This window comes from Macaca thibetana, chromosome 2, assembly GCF_024542745.1.
Source record: "Macaca thibetana thibetana isolate TM-01 chromosome 2, ASM2454274v1, whole genome shotgun sequence".
Taxonomy (NCBI): Eukaryota; Metazoa; Chordata; class Mammalia; order Primates; family Cercopithecidae; genus Macaca; species Macaca thibetana.
The window spans coordinates 74,533,989-74,557,024 of NC_065579.1; the positions used below are offsets into that span (position 1 = coordinate 74,533,989).

At 39.8% G+C, this 23,036-nt stretch overlaps 1 long non-coding RNA gene across 2 annotated transcripts in view; it reads left to right on the forward strand.

Annotated features, from left to right (window-relative positions):
* The window catches only part of LOC126948365 (uncharacterized), a 72,248-nt gene that overhangs the window by 13,822 nt on the left and 35,390 nt on the right, over positions 1–23,036 (forward strand). Inside the window, exons 1-2 of one of the 2 annotated variants that reach the window (XR_007723417.1) lie at positions 12,948–13,265; positions 17,028–17,170. This is a non-coding gene — a long non-coding RNA (uncharacterized LOC126948365). Of the gene's footprint in view, positions 1–12,947; positions 13,266–17,027; positions 17,171–23,036 lie in introns of those variants that run through there. The other variant, XR_007723416.1, reaches the window with a different exon arrangement.

Sequence of the window (23,036 nt, forward strand, 5' to 3'; positions counted from 1 at the left end):
GATATGTTGAGCTGCCGTGCTGTGTTGTGGAGCATGGGAGACACACTGCACTCTGCTCCACAGAGAATTAGTGCTGTGGTGTTTCTGTTTAGAGCTGGGCTGTGTGGCCCGAGACCATTGTTGACTTGAATGGTTACCTGGATGAGCTTTGGATAGTTATAGACTTGGGTTTGAATCTCAACATTTTACTGGGGAGTATAACCTTAAGCAAGTGGCTCGCTGTGACTTTTCTCTGATTAGTTTTTAATTTTTGCCTGACAGAAGAGAAATAACACACATTTTGTTTTGTTGAGTGGATTAAATGAGATAATATGTGAAAGTGTTTGGCATAGTCTTAACTTACAATAAGTACTTAGCAAATGGCGGTTGTTATTGTTATTACTGTTATTGCTTCATGTATGTCAAGAAGCACTTGCTGGAGGCTTTAACGCAGAGTTCTCAAATAAATCTGCTCATATGGCTTGATCTTGGGCCTTTCTAAGTATCCCTTATGATATCCAAACTGCGTGGGGGTTCAGGAGATATCAAATTTATTGCGCTTTAAGTGTGCATGGCAACTAGGGCCACAGATTCCACTGAGGCTCAAATGGAGCCAGTCACCAGCAGAACAAAAATATAACAAGCAGCAACAAAATGAGGGTTTTTGTGAAGAAACAGGGTGAGAAAATGAAGGATTAGAGGAGATTCAGATTTCACCTTTTTATTTTGCCACGCTGTTTTCATTTCTGTCACCTCTGCAAGGTGACACACCTGAAATGTTTGGTTTGAGAAGAGAATTCAATTCAAACCACACACTTTTACTGAGCCCTGCACAGTTCCATGCTCTGAGATGACTGAGATAAATAAGTCACAGCCTCCTCTTGCTAGGTGTTTATAACATATAAGATGAGACATATGTAATGCAGACACAATACAATAATTTCTTAGTGGAAAAGCATGAGCAAATATTAATAGTAACGATGGTTAATCTTTACTGAGGTCTTGCCGGGTGCCAGGTGCTGCTCTCAGCACTTGACATGGATTAACTCGTTTAGTCATAACATGAGGTGCTGAGTGTCATAGTGCCAAGCTTTGGGGAGCAGCTTTGAAGTCAGACTTTAAAGCGCCCAGGTAGCCACACTGACTTTCCGCATCAGTTTTGGCTGGTGATGGGCACGCCCAGTTGCCAGAGCGGTCCACAGTCAGGAGCGGTTCCATGGCATTTGCCAGTGACATGACATTCTGCAGGAAAGCGTCTCTGTGCCGCGTTGTAAATGATACCTGCTGCGGTTTACCAACCTTTGTCTTTTGGACCTGCCTTTTCAGAAACGAAATTTACCTTGAGTGCGCGGGCGGCCAGTGAGGCTTTACTCTTGTGCTCAGCCTCAGCCGGCGCGGAGCGCGGCGGCAGGAAACCATTCTTTTCTCCCATTGGGAGCGCGACCCGCCATTCACTAGCGAGCCTTTGGGGGCACTCTGATCAGTTTCCTCAGGTTCAGCCAAGGCCTCTGTGGTTCTGCTCTTTCTCAGAAATGAATGAGTAATCTCTGCACCATCTGGGATGTGCTAAAACTTTTATCTCCGTGCGGGGAAGGGGTACGATTCAGTTACATTGATTGCACTGATTGCTTTTGCCTGCGGAGAAGTGATACGCGATTCCAGACTTTCAGGAGAGCGTGTCTTGGCGCCCACCGAGGAGCTGCAGGTCCCCTCACTGGCGTCGTTGCGCTCCTGGCTGTGGTGAAGTCAGGCTTTTTGCACTTTGCCATTGGAGTGGGCGCTATTCAATAACGTGCACGAGTGCCCGCAATCACCCGGAGATTTCCACTGGGCGGGGCAAAACCAGCTGTAGGCTTCATACCTTTAAACCCCCTAGTTCCCATTCGGATTACTTCGCAGATTAATGTAATCTTATTGGATGCCAAAAGTTCTAGGTGGTGACAGGACTGAACAGAGGCCCCCCTCCCCCTCCCCTTATTTTCATTGTTATCCTTCAGTACAATGAGAATAGTTCTGTTTTTTTCTTCTTCTATAAATGAGGAGGGGAGAGTGGCGAGGAAAACCAGCTATTCCAGCATGCTGCATTCCTCTCCAGTTGGGTCAGGTGTGGTTAAGTGCAAAGGCACCTCCTGGGAACAAATTAAATGAGGTCAAACTTGGCCAAGCCAGGAGTACACGAGAATATCGGAAGGTCCCAGTCCCTGAAGGACAGTCAGTGTATTTTAAGATTTTTGATCCAAATTTGTCCCCATTGTAGCTTGCCAAAAAAGAGGGCAAACTCTTTACATCCTCTTCTGGCCCTCTCCACACTCTCTCCGTAGATATCTCTGTGGTCTGCATCTCTTCCACGTATGTTCGCACAGCCTCCTACCTGGCTTCCCTGCTCCCATCTTACCCTGCAGTACCTTCTTGACACAGTAGCTAATTTTAAAAGTTAGATCATAATACACTCCTGCTTAAAAGTCTCCATAAGGCTTCCCAGTCACCCTCAGCAAGAAATCCATGTTTCTCACCACAGCCCAAGAGGTTGACTTGACATAGGCCCTGCGTGGCTCTGTGACCTTCTCCCCTTCCATGGGCCCAGCCACACTGGCCTCAGACTTGTCTAATACGTTCCATGGCTCAGCACCTTTGTACTCAATGAGCCTCTGCCTATAGCGCTTCTCCCTAGATTTGTATGTAGCTGGCTCCTTCTCTTCATTCAGATGATGGCTTAGTGAGGATTCCCTAACCAGGCTTCTTAAGATAGATACCACTTACCTTCTCTAACTCATCCTTGGGCCTGTTACTCTGCTTTATTTTCTTCTTAATGCTTATGCTTGAAATTTTATTATTTGCTTGTCTATTATTGTTTGCCACTTTCCTGCCAAAGCTAAATTCCACGAATGTGGAGACCTTGTTGTTATCCCCAGTGCCTAAGATAGTGCCTGGTACATAGTAGACACTCAACAAGTACTTATTTAATAAATTAAGTCCAAAACTGTTGTCACGTGCTTTCTTGTGTTGGGGGAAGGGGTATTTCAGGCTGGGATTTGGACATTTATTGATTTAACATTCAGTGAATGTGGTATTTGCTGAACATTTTGCTAAGCACCAGTTATAACAGTGAACAAAACAGAGTAGAGTCTCTGCGCTTGTGGGGCTTACATTGTATGAAAGAAACTAAAGAGTTCTGGGGAAGGGAACAGGGGGCACCCATTTTAGAAAAGATGTTCAGAAAAATATTCTCTGTAGAGGTGCCTTTTTGGTTGAGACCTCAAGACCTTGTAGGCTATAGGAATAAGTTGGGCTTCAGGTGAAGGGCAATGGGAAGTCACCAGAGATAACTAAGAATGGGAGTGATCCCATATGACCCAATATATGTCTTAAGATTACTCATGCCATTGAGTGAGAAGTGGATTGGATGGGAGCATTTGTGGAAGAGGAGAGGTACAATTGGAACAATTCATGCTTGCTATTGACCACCAAGGCTAATAGTGGTAGCAGAGAAAGTGAAGTCCACATTCAAAATATATTTCGGTGTGTAAAGTAGATAGGACTTGCTGATAATTGCTTTTGGGAGAGGATGGAGAGAACTCGGGGTGATAGGTCGTTTTTTTTTTCTTTCTTTCTTTCTTTCTTTCTTAAGAGATTCAGTCTCGCTTTGTCACCCAGGTTGGAGTGCAGTGGCGCGATCTGGGCTCACTGCAACCTCTGCCTCCCAGGTTCTAGCAATTCTCCTGCCTCAGCCTCCCAAGTAGCTGGGATTACAGGTGCATGCTGCCATGCCCAGCTAATTTTTTTGTATTTTAGTAGAGACGGAGTTTCACTGTGTTGCCCAGGCTGGTCTTGAACTCGTGAGCTCAGGCAATCCACCTGCCTTGGCCTCCCAAAGTGCTAGGATTACAGGCGTGAGCCACCGCTCCCAGCCAATAGATAGTTTTCTTACTTGATAAACTGGGATGACTGTGATGATGCTATTTAATACTATGGGTGCAGAATTGTTTAATCATCTGAGTAGCAATCCAAGTTTATCTTCCAGACTTCAGAGAAGGCCATATAAAATAGTCAAAACAGATATATTTTGTTTTACTTTAAAAACTTAAACTTTTTGCCAGGCATATTGGCTCATGCCTTTAATCCCAGTGCCTATAATCCCAGCAGTTTGGGAGGCCAAGGTGAGAGGATTGCTTGAGGCCAGGAGTTCAAGACCAACCTGGGGAAACACAGTGAGACCCTGTCTCTTTAAAAAAATAATTAAAACAAATTATCCAGGCATGGTGGTGCATGCCTGTAGTCCCAGCTACTTGGGAGGCTGAGGTGAGAGGATCACTTAGGCCCAGGATTTTGAGGTTACAGTGAGCTGTGATTGTGCCACTGCACTCCAGCCTAGGCAATAGAGTAAGACCCTGTCTTAAAAAAAAAAATCAGCAGTTCTAAGAAATAACACAGAGAGCCCATGTATCCTTTACCCAATTTTCTCCAATGGTAACATCTTACAAGACTATGGTACAATAGTGAAGTTACAGAACATTCCTATCACCACGAGGATACCTCATGTTGCCCATTTATAGCCCCACCTAATTCCCTCTTACCCTTACTCATTCTTAAATCTTGGCAATCACCAATCAATTACATGTCTATAATTCTGTCATTTCAAGAATATTATAGAAATAGAATCATATAGTATATGTATTCAAGTTCTCCAGAGAAATAGAAGCAATATAATGTGTGTATTTAAGGAGAGACTTATTTTAAGGAATTGCTTACATAGTTATGGAGGCTTGGTGAGTTCACAATCTGATGGGAGAGGCTGGTAGGCTGGCGACTCAAGAAAGACTTGCATTTGAGTCTGAAGGCAGTCTGCTGGAAAACCGGGAAGAGCAGATGTTGCACACAAAGTCCAGAGGCAGTTTGCTAGAAAATTCCTTCTTGCTCAGGGATGTCATCCTTTTATTCTATTAGGCTTTCAATGGATTGGATGAGGCCCACTTACATTATAGAGGATAATCTGATTTACTCAAAATTCACCAACTTAAATGTAAATATCATCTAAAAACATCTTTACAGAAACATCCAGAATAATGTTTGACCAAATATCTGGACACTATGGTTCAGTCAAGTTGACACATAAAATTAACAATCACAGTATGTAACCTTTGAGATTGGCTGTTTTCACTCAGTGAAATTCCTTCAAGATGCATCCAACTTGTGCATACCATTAGCTTTTTTCTTTGTATTGCTAAGTAATATTCAATGGTATGGATATATCACAGTTTATCCATTTACCTTTGAAGGACATCTGGGTTGTTTCCTTTTTTTTTTTTTTTTTTTTTTTTTTCCTTTTTTTTTTTTGCTATTAGGAATAAAGCTACTGTACGTATTTGCATAAAAAACTCTGTGAACAAAAATCTTACTTTTCTTCGGGATAAATGCAATTGTTGGGTTATATGGTAGTTGCATGTTTAGTTTTTTAAGAAACTGCCATACTGTTTTTCTAGAACGGCTATCCCATTTTCCCACCAGCAATAAATGAATGATTCAGTTTTTCTACATCCTTGCCAACATATGATTGCCATTATTTTTTATTTTAGTCATTCTGAAATGTATGTAGTGATATCTCATTGTGGTTTTAATTTGTATTTCTTTAATGGCCAGTGATGTTGGCCATATTTTTATTTGCTTATTTGACATCTGTATATTCCCTTTGGTAAAATGTCTTTTGATTATTTGCTAATTGAATTTTTTGTTGTTGGGGTTTGTGCGTGTGTGTGTGATTATTTTTTAGTTTTAACAGTTCTTTATATATTTTAGATACTAGTTTTTTGTTGGATATGTTGTTGACAAGTATTTACTTTCATTCCATAGCTTGTCTTTTCCTCCTTTTAGCAGGATCTTTCACCATGTGAACAATTTTAATTTTGATGAAGTCCAGTTTATAAATTTTTCTTTTTGTGGATTTTGCTTTTGGTATCAGATTTAAGAACTTTTTGCCTGGCCCTAGTTCATGAAGATTTTATCCTATGGTACGCTTCGCTTCTCTTCTCTTCTCTTCTCTTCTCTTCTCTTTTCTCTTCTCTTCTCTTCTCTTCTCTTGACTGAGTCTTTCTCTTTTGCCCAGGCTGGAGCGCAGTGACGCGATCTCGGCCCACTGCAACCCAGCCTCTACCTTCCAGGTTCAAGTGATTCTTCTTGCCTCAGCCTCCCAAGTAGCTGAGATTACAGGCACTCGCCGTCATGCCTGGCTAATTTTTTATTTTTATTTTTAATAGAGATGGGGTTTCACTATGTTGACCAGGCTGGTCTCAAACTCCTGACCTCGTGATCCACCCACTTCGGCCTCCCAAAGTGCTGGGATTACAGGCATGAACCACCACGCCCAGCCTATTATAGTTATATTTTATATTTAAGTCTATGATTCATTTTGAGTTCTTTAAAATATGATGTATGAGAACTGGCTTGAGTTTCACTTTTTGCCTGTGGATGTCCAGTTGCTGCAGCACTATTTGTTGAACACATTCTCTTTCTTCCATTGAATTGCTTTTGTACTTTTGCTAAAATCAGCTGGGCATATTTATGTGAGTCTATTTCTGGCTTCTCTTTTCTGTTCCATTGATCTATGTGTCTATCCCTCTGCCAATACCAAGAGTCTTAATTATTGTAGCTATATATAATAAGTCTTGAAATCTGGTAGGCTGATTTCTCTCACTTTATTCCTTTTTTCTGAAAAAGTTTTTTTTTTACCTTTCTATATAAATTTTAGAATAAACTTGAATATATCTACAAAACATCCTGCTGGGATTTTGACAGGAATTGCATTAAACCTGTATATCAATTTGACATCTTTACTGTGTTGAGTCTTCCAAGCCATGAACATACTCTTCATTTATTTAGATCTTTGATTTCTTTTCCCTTTCCTTTCCTTTTTCCTTTCTGTTTTCTTTTCACTTTTGTAACAGAATCTGTTCTGTCTCCAGGCTGGAGTGCAGTAGCATGATCTGGGCTCACTGCAGCCTCTGTCTCCCAGGTTCAAGCCATCCTCCCACCTCAGCCTTTGAGTAGCTGGGACCACAGGTGCACATTACCACACCTGGATAATTTTTGTATTATTTTGTCGAAGCACGTAGTTTTACCATGTTGCCCAGGCTAGTTTTGAACTCCTGAGCTCAAGTGATCAGACTGCCTTGGCCTCCCAAAGTGCTGGAATTACAGGTGAACCACTGCACCCTGCTCCTTTGATTTTTTTTTATCGTTTTTTCAACTTTCAACATACCAAGTCTTGTACATGTTTTGTTAGGTTTACACTTAACTCTTATTTTTCTCAGTGATTTTAAATGATATTGTGTTTTAAATTTTGGTGTCCACATAGTCAATGCTAGAATATAGAGGTATAAATCATTTTTGTGTGTTCATTGTGTACCATGAAACCTTGCTGAACTCATTTATTAGTTCTAGAAGTTTTTGGTAGACTCCTTGGGATTTTTTATGTAGACAATCATGTCATCCAAAAATAGGGAGAGTTTTATATGTTCCTTTCTGATCCGTATGATTTTTATGTCCTTTTCTCACCTTGTAATGTTAGCTACAACATTTAGCACTTAGGTTGAGTATGAATGATGACAGTGGACATTCTTGCCTTGTTCCCAGTCTTAGGGGAAAGCATTTAGTCTTTCACAATTATGTATAATGTTAGTTGTAGGTTTTTTGTAGATGTTCTTTATCAAGTTTAGGGTTTTTCTCTATTTTTTTTCTAAGAGTTTTTTATAAATCATGAATGAGACTTGAACTTTGTTAAATGCTTTTTCCACATCAACTGATATGATCATATGATTTTTCTTCTTTAACCTGCTGATATGGTGAATTACATTGATTGATTTTAAAATATTGAATCAGGCTGGGCGCAGTGGCTCAGCCTGTAATCCCAGCACTTTGGGAGGCCGAGGTGGGCGGATCATGAGGTCAGGAGATAGAGACCATCCTGGCTAACACGGTGAAACCCCGACTCTACTAAAAATACAAAAAATTAGCCGGGTGTGGTGGTGGGTGCCTGTAGTCCCAGCTACTCAGGAGGTTGAGGCAGGAGAATGGGATGAACCTGGGAGGCGGAGCCTGCAGTGAGCCGAGATCATGCCACTGCACTCCAGCCTGGGTGACAGAGCGAGACTCCATCTCAAAAATAAAATAAAATAAAATAAAATAAAAAATTTGAATCAGACTTGTTTCTCTGAAATAAGATCCACTTGCTTATGATGTATACTTTTAATATATTGCTGACTTCTATTTGCTAATATTTTGTTAAGGATGTTTACAACCATATTCATGAGGTATATTATATAGTTTTCTTTTTTAGAACTGTCTGGTTTGGCATCAGGGTAATACTAGCTTCATAAAATGAATTTGGGAGTCATCCTTTCTCTTTAATTTTTTGAGGCTATATAAAATTGATGTTTGGTAGGATTCTCTAGTGGAACAATCTGAGTCTGGAGATTTCTTTTTGGTGGATTTTAAATTACAGATTCACTTTTTTTTTTTTTTAATAGTTAGAAGACTAAGAGAGTATCTATTTTGTATTGGATGAGTTGCAGTATTTTGTTTTTAAAGGAGAAGTGGTGCATTTTGTGTATGTTGTCAAACTTATATATAGGGTTGTTCCTTGTATTCTGTTATTCTTTTGATGTCTGCAGTGTCTGTAGTGATGTACTTTGTTATATTCCTGGTATTGGCAATTTGGTTTTCTCTCTTTTTTTCTCAGTCTTTCTAGGAGTTTGTAAATTTTATTAATTTTTTTTCAAAGAACTACCTCTTTGTTTCATTGATTTATCTCTATTGTTTTTCTATTTACAATGTCATTGATTTTTGCTTTTATCTTTATTAGGTCCATCTGCTTGCTTAGGCTTATTTTGTACCTCTTTTTCTAGGTTCTTGAGATAGGAGCTTAAGTAATTGACAGAGACTTTTCCTCTTTTCTAGTGTATGCATTTGGTGCTATGATTTTCCCACTCAGCACTGCTTTTACAGTGTCCCACACATTTTGACATGTTATATTTCAATTTAATTCAGTTTAATGTATTTTTAAATTTCCCTTGAGACTTCCTCTGGCCCATGGATTATTTTAAAAGTGTTTTGTTTCATTTTCAAATATTTGGAGATTTTCTAGTTGTTGATTTCTAGTTTGATTCCATTGTAGTCAGAGAGAGCACTCTGTATGACTTCAGTTCTTTTAAATTTGTTGAGGTTTGTTTTATGTCCCAGGATATGATTTAGCTTTGTATATAGATCATATATGCAATATATAGAGCAATGGCTCTTGTTGAAGCTTGTCAGGAGACCTTGCCACCCTTTGCTCTCTCAAGGCCCACCTGGAGTGAGTGTTTCATTTCTACCTCTGTGTTCTTCATGCTCTCTGAGTACCTGAAAAGAATATGTTTTTCTGCTTTTGTTGGGTAGAATGTTCTATCAGTGATGATTAGAGCTGGTTAATTGATAATATTTTTTATTTCTTCTAGTTCTTTGTTCTAATTATTCTATCACTTGCTGAGATAAGGGTGTTTCTATTATCTAATATGATTGTGGACTTGTCTGTTATTGCCAGGTGAAGGTAGAAGTCCAGGTTGTCCGTTCAGCCTCCATTGACACCCAGGGTAGGGGAAAGTTCCTCATTAATGCTGGGCAAGGGTGGGACTTCCAGCTCCCCATGTGGCCTCCACTGATACTGTGATGGGGATAGCTTGAGTACTGATGGACAATGGTGAAATTCCTGACTTTCCACCAGGCCTCCTCTGATAGCATTCTTGGGGGACACATAGGGGTGCTTTGTTACTTCTGGTAGGAGTGGAAGTCCAGGCTTCCCATAATGTTTCCACTGATATCATCAGAGGGGAGCCTCATCAGAGTGAGGATAAAAGTTCTGGCTCCCTTCTTGGACTCCTCTGACACCGCCATTGCAGAGATATTGGGGTTCCTTGCTACAGCCTCAGTGGGGTGGAAGTTTAGGCTCCTTACTTGGTCTTTCATAGGTGGGGGAAGAACCATCATATTTTCTTTGGTGATTGGATGGAATAAAGCAGTTATGGCTAAAAGTTTTCAGCCTTGCTAAATTTTCCCTTTCCCTGTCCTTTGGCTAGAGAGAGCAGGTTTTGGGGAGACTTTTTTTGTGTATGCCCAATTAGTATTTCTGGGTTGCTGGATTCTTCAATTCAAAGCCTAGGATATACAAGGCAAAAAGGAAACCCAGGGAATTCACCACTGTTCCTCAGGTCTTGAGAGTCTAGTCAGACTTCTACTCTCCATCTTTCGTAGTCTTCTTGTATTTATTTTATATTAATGTCCAGAGTTTTTAGTTGTAGTTAGAAGAAAAAATAGGGAAAATATATCTACTCCATCTTCCCAGGAGTGGAAGCCTTGATCCACTTTTAAAAGCCCTTTAGGGAAAGAAACCTAATTAATTACAAATCAAACATGAACAAACAAAAGACCAAATCAAACCAAACTAAGATAAAACACACAAAAAACTTTTATGGCATTGAATATAACTTTTCTTGGTGCAACTTCTTCGTTCAAGAATTGAGATGTTGTTGTTTTTCATTCTGTTTTTCAGTACAACATATGCAGCAATAATATGTAGGGGAAAGACAATGGGCTAAGGAAGTAGATAAACATGGGTTCAATACTAATCTCCCTGCCAATGCTAGATGATTAGATACCAACTGCCTACTCAACGTTTTTACTTGAGTGTCTAGTAGGTACAACCTCAATTTTATCATAAATAAACAGAACTCTTGCTCCCTCCATTTTCTGTCCTGAAACTTCTTCCTCACAAGCTTTTTCTAGTTTGTTAAATGGCACCAACAATTATTCCAAATTAGGTGCTACAGCCACTCCACTATATCTTCAGAAAAGCTCTGTCCACTGTACCTTCCAGATATACCCTGAATCTGACCACATCTTACCATCACCCTAGTTCAAAAACCTTTAGTATCACAATAATCTTCTCACTCCTCTCCTGTCTCAACTCTTGCTTCCCTTCAGTTTATTTTCCTCATGATTGCAAGAGGATGTTTAAAAAAATAAATTAGGAAACACTTCCCTGCTTACAATTCTTCAATTGCTTTTTATATAAATAAGAATAAATCAAAATGCCTAACTTTACCAAGGCCTGAGTGATTTGATTCCCTTGCTTACTTTTTAAATATCTCCTTCTACCTTCAGCTTTGTTCATCTTGCTGCAGACTCCCCATTGCTTGTGCATACCAAGTTAGCTCCCCTTTGTCTGGAACACTCTTCCAGGATGGATGCTTCATTGTTGTAATTTAGGTCTTAATTCAGATATTTGCCCTTTTAAAGAGGCCTCTGTGACCACCCTAGCTTAATACAGCACCCTTTCTCCAGTCCCTTCTATCGTAATTACCCTACTGTGACTTTTTCATTGCATTTATTAATATCTGAGATAATCTTATTTGTTTACATGTTTATTTTCGTTCTCCCCCCGCAGCACAATGTAAGTTCTTTGAAGAATAGACACTATCTATTTATGCTCACTGTTGTATTCTTAGCCCCTGTGATCTTACTGGTACACACAGTAGGTGCTCATAGAATACTGACTTATTAATTTCAGGGGTTTCCTAGGAGTATTACATTTGTTGGTCAATTCATAGTTAGGCAATATACAAAATTTGCCAGAATCCCTTTCTACTTTATAATGGAGTAGTTTGTCTAGGTTTCAATCCCAGTTCCATCATGTTTAGCTGGTTAAAAATCTCTTTGATGAGCTTCCTTATCTGTAAAATACGGCACCTAACAGTGCCTCCTTCATAGGATGGGTAAGGGTTAAATGAGTTAGTACATGTCAAGTGTCTTGAATGCTTGGAACAGTGCCAGGCCTGTAATAAGTATTTGCTGCTTTATTATTAGTACTAAATGTAGGCTACGTTTCATTAAAGGGTACCTTCATTTTAAAAGTTTTCAATAAGAACACTGGAAAAGCAAATGGATCTGAGGAAAAGATGCTTCAGGAATTCCCTGGCCCTGGTCAAAACATTGGAAACTACTGTATTTATTTCCTTTTTAATCGATGACAGATTTTGCTCAGGAAGCAGTTAAAACACATAATCTCTTGCCTACTGAGAGAGGAAGGAAAGAAGATTCAATTAATTAGTCCAGACTTCCCACTGAGGGGTTACTGATGAGCAACTTAAAACCTTGGAAGAGCCTATAGGACATCAGCATCCTCCCTTTACAGCATTTGTCCAATGGTGAAAGATTCTGATGTTATCTTCAACAGTTAGACAAACAGCCAGCAAGGCCAGTGGCAACCTCACCAATGAGCCAGGAGTTGGAAAGTAAGCAACACCCAAATTCCTATCACCTCTTTCTAAACTGTTGAGCACCTACCATACTTCAGAACTTCACACACATTGTCATTTTATCCCTATACCACTGTATGAGTAAGATGGTACTCTCATTTCCCAGAGAAGACCATGGTACAACATTTAAGGATCTGTCCCAAAGTTCTATGGCTAATCAGTGGCAAAGCTGTGATTATCCAGCCCTTCAACAAATATTTATAGATTATCTTTTATGTGCCAGGACTAGAGATAGCAGTGAACCAATCATGTAAGATTCCTGCCTTTCAGGAATTTACATTTAATAGGAATGGGGATCCATGGTTAGAGCCTATGCTGAAAACACCTCAAATTTTCCCAGATGACAACCTATGGGAGATGAAATGGGAAACTGACAGAAATATATTGGAGCAGTTAACGGCAACCATAGCCGCCACAAATATTTATTGAACACTTCCTAGGTACACATTTTATAGGCTCTAGTGACAACTGGGAAGGAAATAGACACAACCCCTGTGCTCATAGAACTTTCCAAAAATGTTGGCAAACTTCATTTTTGCTTTACAAGGCCAGGCAGGTAATGTAAAGGATTAAAATGGCTACACACTATATTCTTTCAACACAGATATGCTTTATCATACTGTCTGCTTTGTCAAAGAAATATGCTTTTGTTCTTAAAATGCAAGGCTTTTCTTGGTCTATCTTTTGTTTTCCTAATTTTGTTGGACACATTCTATCTCATTTTCCTCTTTGCTGTGGGTAAAACAGCACACACATATGGTGATGAAAGGCAGCTGACACTTGGCCTCAGCCTCATAGAGTAAGAGAGAGATAATGGCTTTGTGACAAACTGGAGAGGCTGCTGCTCCTTCTGAGGTGGTGCAGTTGGTACCCAATCCAGATGGTTTTACCATCCAGGACCGGGAGATTTGTGTTGCCACAGAAAATGTAAGCCATAAGTGAATGGTGAGTTGGTTAATTTGAGTTCTCTCAGAACAGGTGAACATAAGACAAAAAGAAGGAGAAAATCTGAGCGGGTGGGTGTTTACAGGCAGGAATTATCTGAGCATGTTCTCTTTCCCTGGAATCCTCCAAAGATGGCTCTGGGGCTATAGATTCTGGAAACTATTCATACCTTATAATCTAGATTTTCTAGTCCATGTTATTCACTAGGTGTGTTTTCCTTCTGTTATCCCTGTTCCTCTAGAAAAGCTTCCAGGGGGGAACTAAGAGATAACTCAATGCCCACATCAAAGGACTAAAGGGAGAAGCTGAGGGTCCAGTGTCAGGATGGTGAATTTTGGGAGACTTGAGTTAGTGCTATAGTTCTAGCCACCTCACCTCATGTGGGGACTCTTACTTTATTGCTAATTTGGGGGATGTGGGTTTATTTATTTATTATTGATTGATTGACAGCCAGGCTGGAGTGCAGTGGCACAGTCATGGCTCACTGGAGCCTTGAAATCCTAGGCTCAAGTAATCCTCCCACCTCAGCCTCCTGAGTAGCTGGGACTCAAGGCTCACACCACCACACCTGGGCAATGACCACATCTGGGCAATGAAACACTTTTTTGTGTGTGTGGAGAAGGGATCTTGCCAGGTTGCCAAGGCTGGTCGTGAACTCCTGGGTTTAAGTGATCCTTCTGTTTCAGCCTCCCAAAGTGCTGGGATTACAGGCATGAGCCACTGGACCTGGTAGATGCAGATTTATTTTCAAGGGAGCCTGTAGGCTTATTTCAAACAAAAGTAGGAAGTTTTAAAGCAGGCAATTAAGAAAAAGTGGTGTGGAATAGAAAAATCTTGATTCTCCCATCCACATTCACTTGGGTACGCCCACATGCAGTAGAAGATTCCTGAAGGTACAAGTCTTTCAGATTCAATGTAATTGCACTGAAACAAATTACTAGAACTATGGTTTTTCGCATGTTGTGTTAATGATGATTCTTATAACACTAATAATTTTATATACTTTCACATTTATAATAAATGCTGTCTCATGGGATTCTCACAATATACTCTGAAATAGGTATTATTATTCTCATTTTGTAGGTGAAGAAGCTGGTATTCAAAATAGTTTAGTGATTTGTTCAATGTCACATGATTAGATAGTGTCAAAGTTCCATATGAGCCCAGATTTATGACTTTAGATCTTTCTGCTGTATACCACTATCTTTGCTAGTGTCTGGAAGCCAGTTATAAAGATTATCCTTCATGTGATCCACACCACAGTGAATGTTTGGCTCTCTGTGCATTTATATGCTGTTGTGATCTGAATTACCAAACAATTAATAACTGGATTCTTGACCATTACAGGTGGAAACAGACAGTTGTTTAAAGTACAAAATCATGAACATGTTTTCCACCAGATCTTCCTCTCTTCCCAGCCTCACCCACAATCCAAACAGAAATTTACCTGTTGTATGTAGATACTCATACAATAAGAATTTCTATGATATCTTTCCATGAGGAAAGATAAAATGAGGACTTTATTGAATGCATTAAAGTGGTGCACTTGAGATGATATATTTTTAGAAGACACTGCTTTGAATAAATAAGATAAATTAGTGGCCACAAAATGTTTCAAACGCAAGCCTTAATTAACTTTGTAAGTCTAAGCAATGTAAGCCAATTGGGCCAATAATAATTAGATCCTTATTTCCTTCCTTCCTTCCTTCCTTCCTTCCTTCCTTCCTTCCTTCCTTCCTTCCTTCCTTCCTTCCTTCCTTCCTTCCTTCCTTCCTTCCCTCCTTCTTTTTTTGAGATGGGGTCTTGCTCTGTCACCCAGGCGGGAGTATAGTGGGCTCACTATAATCTCCGCTTCCCAGAGTCAAGTGATTCTCCTGCCTCAGCCTCCCGAGTAGCTAGGACTACAGGCATGTGCCACCATGCCTGGCTAAGTTTTTATATTTTTAGTAGAGATGAGGTTTCACTGATGGTCTCAATCTCCTGACCTTGTGATATGCCCACCTCAGCCTCCCAAAGTGCTGGGATTACAGGCATGAGCCACTGCGTCTGGCCAATTAGATCGTTATTTCTTAGAGTAGATCTTAGGGATAAATAAGCCAGTAACAACTAAAGCATGAGCTTTGACGTGTAGACTTGAGGGATAGGATTTGGTAAAGAGAAGATAACTTGTCTGACAATAGTGTGAATGTGAGCTGGGTGGGGCACTGGGTAGAAGAGGAGAGAGAAAGAACACCAAAAAGAATGGAGGTTGGGTCTCTGGGAGAGCCTGCTGATGCTGGCATATTGTTTAGTTGACACTCTGGGAGTCAAACTGACCTCTTGGAGTTCCCCCAGCCGTGAACCTTGGTTGGGGTCTAGGGAGGTCAAATTGTGGTCCAAGACAGATTTGTATCTCTAGCCACATCCATGCAGTGGGGAGCCTGCTAGAACCTTAGAAAGAGTGTCCTGTGCTGGAACTAAGAGGGGAGAACGTGGGGCTGGTTGTTGGTACCAATTCTGTCTGTGGCAGCCAATAAATAGGCCTCTTTCCTTTATTTCTTCCCCTCTGCCCCACCTTATTTTAAACTTATCTAGAATTGAGTCAATTCAATGGAACTATGTAGGTGGATTAGTAAGGAATTCATGGATTCTTCTGGCTATCTTAGTGGTACCTGGACAGACTCAGACAATAGAAAGTGACTAACCCCAATGTACACAAGAGGCCCCTGGGATCTCTCTTTCTCTCTTTTTAAAGCAATCTGGTGATTTTAATGTATGTAAATCTACTTTAATAAAAAATAATTATTAATGTTTTGAAGGCTTCAATGGGAGGTTATATCTTATAACATAGACAAAATAAAAAGAAACAAGTGAAAACATTTGAAAAATGAGAAATCCAGGAGCTGTAATATGTGAATAATACAATAGTAGATGCAGAATGCAAAGACAGAATATAAAGAGAAGTGATGATTACAGCAAGGGAAAAATAAAGAAAATGGCTTCATTCTCCTTTAAGGAATAATGTGCATCTCCGGATATAAAGTATTTTCTGAGTCTTATGCTGGCTGGGTGGCTTGCTGAATGAATGCATATATACTTATATGCATACATACACAGAAGACACAAACCTAAGCATGATCTGGTAAATGATGCAAATCCAAATTAAAAAATGAAATCTTATAATGTTCTATGTAAAAAGAGCATATTACATGGGAAGAGAAGGAAGAAAATTTTTTCTACCCTGTGGTCTCAGTGTAGCTTTATTGAAAATTAAGTCACAAATTACAATACTCATTGGGGAAGATTTGCTTTCCTCTCAATTACAGTTAATAGAAGAAAATTAATGTAGCAATTAATGTGGCTGCTCTTACAGCCAAATGTAATATGTGGCCTTTATTAAGGGCCACAGCTTAATAAAGGTTTGCTATTCCTGTGTTTAAACTCTTGGGCCATAACTTACATAAGAAACACACAAAAATAGATTACTTAACATTTTAAAGGTTCTAGTTATTTTTACATATTTTCACACATGCCATATTTATTGAAAAGGACAGGAATCCATTGAATTTTACAGTGTATTAAACTTCATCTAATTTGAACTAAGAAAAGACTGGCAAAATAAATGACCAACTTCTGAAACAGAAATTACTATTTGATTAGTGCCATTACAGAGCTGCTGGTGTTTTATCATGTTCTTTAAAAAAATTGTAATAAGAACACTTAATATGAGATCAATCCTCTTAACAAATTTTTCAGTGTACACTACATTATTGTTGCCTCTAGATTCTGTCGGCCCTCTTGAGCACATCCCAAAGGCAGACCTCTGGCCACAAGGTGCAGGGCAAAGGAGACAGCCCTGGTCTCTGCGACTGTTATGGAAAGGGGTGGTGACTCCAGCTTTCCACTGACCCACTGTGGGGCTACAGGTACCAGATGTAAAACTACCTAATAGCTTATATATGGGTAGGTGCTGTTCCCACCTTTTATTTACTTCTTCTCCTTTCTAAAATATTTACTTCATTTTAATAGCAAATTAAACACAAATACATGATGCCATTCTCACTGGGAAAATTTTATAAAGTACAGATAAAACTAAAATGAACCTCTCTTGCCCCCTTGACCCAGACGCATCCTCAGAGGTCATCTCTGTTTTTGGTTTGGTATCTTTCCAATTCACCATCCTCTTTGAACTTTCTACTCTTACTTGTATCTCTGGTTTCTGTTATGATGAGATTTTTATTTCATTACTTCGCAAGAAGCTTCCTGTTAGTTTGCTCTTCTCAGTATGCCATGGAATCTGTATACAAGTGATGTCCAGTTCCTCAGTCCAAGCTCAGGTGTCTGAATACCCTTTCCCAGCGCCCTTGCTTGTTTAAGAGACAGCATGAGAAAAAGACCAGCTGTGTCGCCCCTTCTTCCTGGCCAGATGATGCTGGTTGACTCCCTTACCTTGTGGACTGTGACTTTGGAAAGGAAGAAGTGTACCCTTCATGGAATGGTTTTATATCTCTTCTGAACCCAAAGCATCTTGTAAAATGGAGTTCATGTTCACAAGGGTTTGGAGCACTGGACCTGGGTCAAGAGACCTGGTTTGGTCCTCCCTCTGCAAGGGTTGGGCTATTTGATTATGGGAAAGTCTTGCTTAACCACTGTGGTCTTTATCTGTAAAGCAAACTAAATAATGTCTAAGTGTCCTCACTTGCAAAATGGGGATAGCATCTGATTCATGGGATTGCTGTGAGGATTAAATATGATAGTGGGGATATATTGCTTAGGACAAAGCCCAGCACATACTAATTACCTGTAAATATCAGCTGTTATTATTTTTCTGCTCTGTTTCCATGTTTCTTTGTTCTTAATTTAACATCCTCTCCAAAAATTAATATGGGGTCCTGTGACCCTCTGGGGTGACTAGCCAGGCGACCTCTACTATTTTTTGGAGGGCTGGAGCTTATTATATTTGGCAATAAAGGCAGTTTTCATTAAAGGAGCTAGGGGCCACTTACTGAGTGATCATTCATCTGGATTTGTACCATTATGTTATGGAGGTTTGACAATCTGTGGCAAATTCCTTTGACATGTGTATCTATGGCAGTGTTTCAGCAAACACTGTCCTAATTAAGTAATCATAGGGCGGTTCAATCTAAATTGAGTGGTGCTGCTGCATGCAGAAAATTTTTGTTTGCAATACTTGAGTCATCTCCGTTTAAATTAAATCTGTTAAGATTATCTGTCTACAGCCATTTTTCAAACTCCTAACCTCGTGATCTGCCTGCCTCGGCCTTCCAAATTGCTGGGATTACAGGTGTGAACCACCGCGCCCGGCCTCTAACCATTTTTCAATCAAATGTGCCGAAATGACCACAGTGCTCTGCAGGGCATCTTTCCGTTACGAGTTTGCGTGTCTTTAATGTCTGTGTGTTAATCATTTTCAGATAGTGTTTGTGCTGTTTTCCACCACTGCCTTCTATAGTAGTTACTGCTGATTTGCAGGGTGCTGAGGCAGGCTTATGAGGTTGACATAAAAAGTGGGATCGAAGATCATGAGGTTATTGTTGAGGTTTAACAAACAATGTTGGTCCATGTTGTTGACCAATAGGTCACCAATAAAAAAAGCAGTGTCAGGGAGAAGCGATTCTTGTGTTAGCTGTTTGTCAGACACAGAGGGGTTCCAGGAATGTACCGTAACAAGCAGATGGTGCAACTCGGTGGTGGACAAGTTGTTGACTCAGGTATTCTGGCTCTTTTCAGAGACATTGAGAGTCAGTGGCAAGACTAATAAAAGTAAGACCAAATAGAATTTCCCTCTCCCTTGCACCTTAAAGTCACCTCCTCTCTTGGAGCAGAGCAAGTGGATTTGGTCAAGTACTTTGTGGTGGATGGTGGGGAGAGGAAGCAGTCCTTTCTTTTTTCTCAGTGATTCAAATTAGAATAACAAATTGGCCAGGTGTGGTGGCTCACACCTGTAATCCCAGCACTTTGGGATGCCGAGGCAGGCGGATCATGACGTCAGGAGATGGAGACAAATCCTGGCTAACACGGTGAAACCCCATCTCTACTAAAAATACAAAAAAAAATTAGCCGAGTGTGGTGGTGGACGCCTGTAGTCCCAGCTACTCGGGAGGCTGAGGCAGGAGAATGGCGTGAACCTGGGGGGCGGAGCTTGCAGTGAGCCCAGATGGCGCCGCTGCACTCCAGCCTGGGCTACAGAGCGAGGCTCTGTCTCAGAAAAAAAAAAAAAAAAAAAGAAAAGAAAATTGAAGGCCACTTGGGGCTGTGGTCTCTGAGGGCTCTAAGTTCCTTATAGATATGCAATGTTGTACTTTCATGACAGTAAAAGAACACAGCAGGGATAAGGGGGTAGGTCTGTGACTTTATGCTAAAGTGCAAAGAAAAAGAAATATTCTGAGTGTTCCCATAGGTAAGTATCTGGAGTGACATTCTATTCTAGTTCATTTGCGGTGATTATAGCCCCAGCCAGGACACAGCCCTAACATTAGAGCATCCCTGATCTTTTGTTCTCTTGACAGAGCACCCAACCCAACTCATCCACAGTCCTTACAGATTTCTTGCTAAGCGAAAATTCATGTAGCATTATAATCCATTAATTTGCTACTGCAGAGCCAGCTCTGACAAGGAGATAACTGCTCCAGATGCCAAAGACTGAAAGATTGTTGTTTGAAAAGTTTATTGGGTAATGAAATAGAAAAGCATCTCAAATACCAGATGCACAAGGTAATGTTTTGTCTGATTGTCATCGTTAACTCCTGCTAGGGCTATAGCTGGAATGTTAGTGGGAACGTAGGAGGAAGAAACAGATTAGGGAAGAAACCATGGCTTTGCCACAGAAACTTGTTTGGTAAGGCTAAATTTGAGTCTAAAGATGGGTATTCTTTCATTGACATACAGTTATATTGATTTATAGATCATATATATGATTTATACATTGCTTTTTTTAACCATTAAAGCTTAATGAATGAAGCAGTTCAATACAGGTCAATATGTATATAGTAGGAATATAAACACAAAAGTACCAGATGGAAATATGCATCAAACAGCAAACAGTCAATAAAAAGTAATTTGGTTTTTTAAAAAGGGGAAGAAGGGACAATATGATTATGAGTGTTGAGAGTGGCATAGGCAACAAGTGTGTGTATATAATCTATTTTTCCCTCTTTAGATATATACTACACATTTTATTTAAACAGGGGTGTCCAATCTTTTGGCTTCCCTGGGCCACACTGGAAGAATAATTGTCTTGGGCCACACATAATATACCTAATGATAGCTGATGAGCTAAAAAAAAAAAAAAATTGGAAAACAAATCATAATGTTTTAAGAAAGTTTATGAATTCGTGTGGGGCTGCATTCAAAGCCATTCGGGGCTGCAGGTGGGACAAGCTTGTTTTAAAACTAGCAATGGTATTCTTTTTACATAAGTATTTTCTAAACTTTCTCTTGGATTTTATGGGCATATTATAAGAAAACTGTGTACAAAGTTTACAAAGATCTGATTTGGAAACACAGCACAACTGTGAGGCAGGCAGGAATGATCTCATTATCCCTACGTTAGAAAGAAGAAAACAGATGCTTGGAGAGCGATTTGTTTATGGTCATCAAGCTCTGACTTAAGATTTTATTCTTCCATATATTTCAGGAATAATGTCCCACTTCTTAACTTTCTCTTTTTCACTTTGTTTTCACCTTTTCTTTTAGTTAAAGGCCAAGGAACAACCTTTCCTGGGCTGCTGTCACTGACATTTACACCCTTGATTTTAATGTCTTAGGGACTAAATGCTCTTTGGTGAGATGCTATTCAGGTTTTCTTTATTTCAAAGAAGAGTCATTTTTCTTCATCCAGTCATTGTTATTGGAGTAGTTTGATAGAAAGAAACGCTAGACTGGTCATCAAAAGAGCGGGCTTCTTATTTAGATTCCACAACTCCCCCACCCTGAGTTCCTGAGCAAGTTATTTCTCTCTTAGTCTCCGTGTCTCCATTCATAAAAGGAGGTAGTTAAATAGGATGAGCTCTAAATTAAAATTAGGGAGAAAAAATTTAAAATGTGATGAAAAAATAATTAGCATACCTGATTAAAACATAATTAGAACATGCAAGGAATAGATGAAACCAATGAAACAAACCAAAAACTTAAGAGTAAAAAAGAACATAAGTATAGATTAAAAACTTATAGATAATCCTATCTATTATCTATTATCTATTATCAGGTGTAGTGGCTCACGCCTGTAATCCTGCCACTTTGGGAGGCAGAGGCAGGTGGATCGCCTGAGGTCAGGAGTTTGAGACCAGCCTGGCCAACATGGCAAAGCCCCATCTCTACAAAAATTAGGTGGGCATGGTGGCAAGTGCCTGTAATCCCAGCTACTCGGGAGGCTGAGGCAGGAGAATTGCTTGAACCTGGGGGACCGAGGTTGCAGGGAGCCAAGATCGCGCTGCTTCATTCCAGCCTGGGTCTAAGAGTGAAACTCCGTCTCAAAAACACCAGCAACAACAACAAAAACTTATAGATAAAATGTAAATAAAAAGAGAAAGAGGATTAAAAACAAGTAACATACAAAGTGAAGTTCAGAAATTTAAGCATAAAATATTCGAAGAATAAGGAAAGTGAAGTATGAAGAATTCAAAGTCACAAAGAAGTAGGAATTGACGGCTATCAAATAAGAGACAAAGCAAAAGCAAGTACAAAACAGTAAATAGCTAAGCCAAAAGAAATCAGAAGACATGTATTAAAAATAAGTGTTAGTAAATAAGTAGTAATAAATTTTTAAATCTCAACCTAAGACTAAGAGACAATAAAAAAGATGGTAAAAATAAATGTTTGAAAATGACAAATCAGAAGGGGGTAAACATGAAAAAATAAAAATAGTTAAAAGCAATATAAGTAGAGCAAAGTATATGAAAATAAGGCAGAAATAATAGCAATAAAATGTGCTTTTCAGGGAGTTAAAAAAAAAAGATATTATTAATTTCCAGAAAAAAGAAGAAAATGCTCTGCCTATAAGAGCAGGTGGGTGTCTTGTGTCCTTAGCAGTCTTCTGAGCAGAGGTAACATGTTACAGTGTAGAATCCCTGAGGAAACTTAGGCCTGGTGATGGACAGCAGAGCTCCCAGCTGCCAGGAGGGGTGTGTCCCCCAGTGATGAAGCCCATCCAGGAGGTTTAAATGTAGATGAGGAGCAAGGTCAATGGGCCAGATAGCCCCAGTAGCTGGTCCAGCAGACTCTAACCTTTCTTCTAAAAGCCCTATTTGGGACAAATGATGGCCACTAAGATGCCTGTACAACATGAGAAAGAGGTGGTTGTTTGGACATAACTTTTGATGTCTATATAGGCTGGAAAAATGCAGAATTGTTCAGAGCAGAAGGAAAAACTCCAGAAGTGTAGTGTTTCTTCAAGTTTGTGATTGGAGGTTGTCTAGGACTATGGGCATCAAAAGGACAGATTCCTGCTCACGGCAGGATGAGGATGGTCAAGAAGTTTGCCTTAGTAACAAGCACTCAGGTGATTCGTATGATCAGAAAAGTTTGGGTTAGTAGGACCATACAACAGCTTCATGCATCAAAGCTGAGGTTCAGCAAGGAAATTTGAAGGATTAGTTTTATAGGAAGCAACTAAAAAGATGCCTAGAATTGTATGCACAAAATGATTCACTCATGGGGAAAGAAGTTGGGGGTGAGGGTGGGATGGGGAGCTACTACTACCAACACGTGGTAATCTTGGCCATTCCTAATAAATGGTGTTATTCATTCGCCAAACATTGCCCACCAGAGGTC